Source organism: Ammodytes marinus (genome assembly GCF_949987685.1).
Source record: "Ammodytes marinus genome assembly, chromosome: 10".
In the NCBI taxonomy this organism is placed as follows: domain Eukaryota; kingdom Metazoa; phylum Chordata; class Actinopteri; order Uranoscopiformes; family Ammodytidae; genus Ammodytes; species Ammodytes marinus.
This window is the reverse complement of record NC_137214.1, coordinates 6,983,410-6,989,197: the sequence shown is the minus strand read 5'-3', so window position 1 is coordinate 6,989,197 and position 5,788 is coordinate 6,983,410.

Here is a 5,788-nt window from a genome sequence, read left to right as displayed (position 1 = left end):
TCACCTTACGTAGTTTCAGGGCGAGAGTTTTTGTCCTTTTTGGCTCTCTCTCTCTCTCTCTCTCTCTCCCCCCCTTTCCCCCTTTTTTTTGCCACACATCGGTCATACTTGTCCTGTGTATGTGTAGCCCTTTGTAACATACATTTTTTAATACTCGATTTGTAAATAAAAATGCCATGAAAGTTTTGATCTTTGGTTCTCTTCCTGAAAAAAAAATATGTAGATGTGGTAAGTTTTTTTTTTCTATGCTGCTGAGGAAGTTGCTAAAACCAGCAGAATAATGCAAAGGGAAGTTTGACTCAAGAAGACAGTAGTACACACTGTGCGTTCCTCTCTTTTGCAACAGCTTACTTGCAGATCTGAGATATCTCTCGTCTTCTAGCGCTGGTTTACTGGTAGAGATCAAGAGATTTAAATCTGGTGGTGACGTAATGGAAACTATTATTCTAAGAGCGTAGTGTACCTAATTTTACCCTCTTATGTAGTTGCGTCTTGACCACTGAGAAACTACTGCTGTACACGAGTGACAGACTTGAAACTAGAGACTTGAGAGCATGGATGTCATCTTCAAGGAAGGGATGCTATTCCTCCAAGGGGCCAAGTTTGGAAAAGTAAGTTTGATAAAGATTTGCCATATATACATACAACATATTTGTAAAGACGTGACTTGTGGCTCATTGGAGATTATTTATAGGTTATCAAAGGTGCATTACACAGTTTCAGAGGCATTTATTTACATATGCATAGCCTGTAGTAATTTTACAAAACACATTTTCTCTACATGTAATTCTTTCTATTACAAAGTTACATAGTGCCCCTTTAAGGCAACTCAATAGCTTGTTGTTCTGAAAATGGGGGTTGCTTTCATGAACTGCCTAGTGAAAGGATGTTTTAGCTTTTCAGTGTTGATACGTACTGTATATAATTCTATCATATAAGAAAGTCTTTACATTCTAAAACAGTCAAATGACTGAGAATATCAAGTAAACATTACGACGGGATCAAGGAGTGCACTACCCAAATGAATGCACATATTAAGTTCAGCGATAGTTATCAAACATGTTGTCTATAAAATGTTTCTCAAGTTCAGAGGAGTTGGCAACTCTGCAAAGTCATTCAATTAAGAAATCCTTCTACCTTCTTGCACTTGAATTGGCCTTATGCTGAGAATACATGGATAGCACTCAAGTAGGCTAGAGTAAAAGTACCTCCAATTTAGAACAGTACACAAGTCATCTACTTTTTTTCATCAATTACATTTTAGCTGTGCCTAATGTTAGTAATATATGAAACTAGTAAAGTGTTTGAAATGTCATCTAAGATATTGTTTTGATTCATGAAGATCCTAAAATACTGCTTCTCAGGTAAATGAGACCTAAGGTGTGACTAATCCATTTTTAATGGCAGTAAGATAATAACTGAGTTTATAATGACTATGATCTCTGTTTTTGTCCGCTAACTGTGGAAAAGTTTGATCCATGCAATAATTCTCATAATCCAACAACGATCATCATGTGAAGCAGTAATGCAGAGCTACGTGTCATCTGTGTAACAATAGAAACAGATGTTGTGCTTGCAAATTATTTAAAGGACACATATCATGCTCATTTTCATGTTCAAAATTGTAATTGTGGATGCTTCTAAAAACTGTTCACGGTGTAGAGTCCAAAAAATATGTTTATATTTCTCCCAATGCCGTTTCTGAATTTCCTCTTTTGAGCCTCTGTCTGAAACGCTCAGTTGTACAGTCTCTTTAAGCCCCGCCTTCCAAACAGCCCAGTCTGCTACGATTGGCCAGGTACCTAGGTGGTGACACAGGCATTGCCCACCAGCTTAATATGTCAGACTAACAGTTAGATTCAGGGGTAACTGGAGGTGTGCTTACCGCAGGTGGAAGAAGTGTTATGTTAGGTTGCTAATTGGGGGAGTGGCTTCTCCCTTTATGACATCATAAGGGAGAGAAATCCAACTGGGGTTTTTGAACACAGGTTTTCAGATAGGTGGAGAAAAAGAGAGAGAGGATTGTGAGGAAATGTTCTCATACTTTGGGATTCTCTAGACACACCCATATTAATGTTGAAGAAACCATGAAAAAAATGCCCTTTTCCATAATAGGTGACCTTTAACATAAAACACACAAGAGCTAAACCTTGACAGATAACCCTACTTATTAACTGTCGCCTTTTTTCCCGTCCCACAGAAAACATGGCGGAGGATTTGGATGATGCTTTTCAAAGCCAGCTCCACGGGTGTCGGGCGCTTTGAGATCTTTACCGTACTCGACAACAGCAATGGCAGTGCTTCTAAGAGGAAGGTTGTTCGGCAGAAATCTGCAGAGAGGAAAGTGGTGCGTCTCAGTGACTGCCTCAGTGTCATGGATGCCCCTAAAGAGTCCTGCCCTGCTGGATGCACGGCCTTCTACTTAAACACCACTCAGTGCATCTACACCCTGGCCTCCACCTGTAGCCAGGAATGGCTAAGTGCCCTCTCTCTCCTAGCCTTCCAGGTACATAACACACCTTTAATACCAGGAGTAGGCCTTGTGTTAGCATTTGGCAAAAGCTGGGAATAGTACACTGCTAACCCACAATCAGAAATAGATAGCGTAATGAGGAAGTTCATAGAGTATCCATAACTTCTGTCTCCTCACTTCTCTAATTCTGGTGCTTGCACAAGCTCTGCTGTTTCTTGCATCTTACCCTCTTTTGAAGTCATAAAAGGCTGATAAGACGGGTGGTGTACTCTCCGTGTAATGTTTACTGTGCCACCGTGTTTACAGAAGGATCCTGGTGAAGCAGACAAAGGGGGTTTCGAGAGAGGAAATGGTGTGACCATGGAGGACAATGACCTCTACTCGTCTTGGGAAAGAGGTAATGATTATCAGTATGTGCGTATGACAGCTGATCAGTCAACAAGCAGCCATTAATAACGTTCAGTATATATAGAGTGACAGCTGAAGTGGTTATAGTATGAAACCTGCAAAAGCTGTTAGCGGGAGAGTTGTTTTTAGAATGGACCCCTGTAGCAATGAGGGCTCTAGAGGTATCAAAATACCAACATTACATGTGTGCTCACTTTTTAATTTTTTTTTATCCTCCAAACATTTTTTATTTTATGAAAACATTTCATTATTTTTCAGGCAGGGCTAGCACACGTTCTTAAAAATCCAATTCAGGAACTCTCCAGGCCCGATTCTCCCAAATTCAAGGGCAGACGCGGCATAGTTTTAGCCACAGTTTCAAGGTGAATTGCGGCAACTAGCAGCTTTAGAACCCTTGTATATTTTTATCTTTATTTTCAAAAACGTAGAAACTTTTTTTTTGTTGTGTGTGAACTTTGCTCACACCAGTCAGTGTGTTGTGCCTCTTCAAACTTACCTTGTAGAAATGCTGCAGCGCTCCCATATCAGCAAGAAAGCAGAATGATCTCTTAATAAGGTTGTGAGAGTAAATCGGCGGATGTATTATAATTCATAAGAAGATGCTGGCTGCTGGGTTTTTGATTCATAACAGTCGTAGTCATGGCATCATAAATTCAAGTCATCAGCAGAAACCTTGAATATGTTTGGGCAGCATCTCTCATTTTATTCAAACATGAACGCCAGGATGTATCAGCATCAGCAAGCTGCGGCTTATTTCACTTCTCATTGCCCAATGGGAATACACTTCTGCTTTAAAAAAAAAAAACGTCCAGGCATTGAGCAATAAGGTGAATGCAAGCAATTTTTGATAAGCCTTTTTTTTCTGTATGATCATATATTTAATGTACACAACATTTATTCCATTTGCTGATGCATTGCTGCTCAGGGCTCAAATGTGATGTTTTTTTAAAAGGTGCACTATGTAACTGTGGGTGTGTCAGAGAAGTGAACATTTTCTGACTTTATATACAGGTCCTTCTCATATAATTAGCATATTGTGATAAAGTTGATTATTTTCCATAATGTAATGATAATAATTGAACTTTCATATATTTTAGATTCATTGCACACCAACTGAAATATTTCAGGTCTTTTGTTGTTTTAATACTGATGATTTTGGCATACAGCTCATGAAAACCCCAAATTCATATCTCAAAAAATTAGCATATCATGAAAAGGTATTCTAAATGAGCTCTTTACCTAATCATCTGAATCAACTAATTAACTCTAAACACCTGCAAAAGATTCCTGAGGCTTTTAAAAACTCCCAGCCTGGTTCATTAATCAAAACCGCAATCATGGGTAAGACTGCCGAATAGGCTGTTCCCAGAGTGCTGTATCAAGGCACCTCAGTAGGAAGTCTGTGGGAAGGAAAAAGTGTGGCAGAAAACGCTGCACAACCAGAAGAGGTGACCGGACCCTGAGGAGGATTGTGGAGAAGGGCCGATTCCAGACCTTGGGGGACCTGCGGAAGCAGTGGACTGAGTCTGGAGTAGAAACATCCAGAGCCACCGTGCACAGGCGTGTGCAGGAAATGGGCTACAGGTGCCGCATTCCCCAGGTCAAGCCACTTTTGAACCAGAAACAGCGGCAGAAGCGCCTGACCTGGGCTACAGAGAAGCAGCACTGGACTGTTGCTCAGTGGTCCAAAGTACTTTTTTCGGATGAAAGCAAATTTTGCATGTCATTCGGAAATCAAGGTGCCAGAGTCTGGAGGAAGACTGGGGAGAAGGAAATGCCAAAATGCCTGAAGTCCAGTGTCAAGTACCCACAGTCAGTGATGGTCTGGGGTGCCATGTCAGCTGCTGGTGTTGGTCCACTGTGTTTTATCAAAGGCAGGGTCAATGCAGCTAGCTATCAGGAGATTTTGGAGCACTTCATGCTTCCATCTGCTGAAAAGCTTTATGGAGATGAAGATTTAATTTTTCAACAAGACCTGGCACCTGCTCACAGTGCCAAAACCACTGGTAAATGGTTTACTGACCATGGTATTACTGTGCTCAATTGGCCTGCCAACTCTCCTGACCTGAACCCCATAGAGAATCTGTTGGATATTGTGAAGAGGAAGTTGAGAGACACCAGACCCAACACTGTGGATGAGCTTAAGGCCGCTATCGAAGCATCCTGGGCCTCCAAAACACCTCAGCAGTGCCACAGGCTGATTGCCTCCATGCCACGCCGCATTGAAGCAGTCATTTCTGCGAAAGGATTCCCGACCAAGTATTGAGTGCATAACTGAACATAATTATTTGAAGGTTGACTTTTTTGTATTAAAAACACTTTTCTTTTATTGGTCGGATGAAATATGCAAATTTTTTGAGATAGGGATTTTTGGTTTTTCTTTACTTTTTTGCCAAAATCATCAATATTAAAACAATAAAAGGCTTGAACTACTTCAGTTGTGTGTAATGAATCTAAAATATATGAAAGTCTAATGTTTATCAGTACATTACAGAAAATATTGAACTTTATCACAATATGCTAATTATATGAGAAGGACCTGTATTTTCATTACTGACTAAACTAACATTCCTCAGAAAAAAAATTGGATCCCTGAAACACTGTTTGAAGTTACAAAGCAACCTTAAAAGTTACTCTCTCACAGCAGGGCCACACAGATTTGTTAAAGCATGTTTGTTTTAAGTATTATAGGTTTGGTTCGAGGTGTCTCAAAATAATTCTGATTTATGATTATATTACATGTAGAGTAAATACATTTTGTGAACTTACTGCAGGCTCTGCAAATGTAAACAAATCCCCCTTCCCTGAAACTGTATAGTGCACCTTTAACTTGTAAATGTTTCCATGTCTCTCTATGTGTTCAGAGCCAACCCTTCCTCCAAACCAGTACAGAGTGACAGTGAAGAG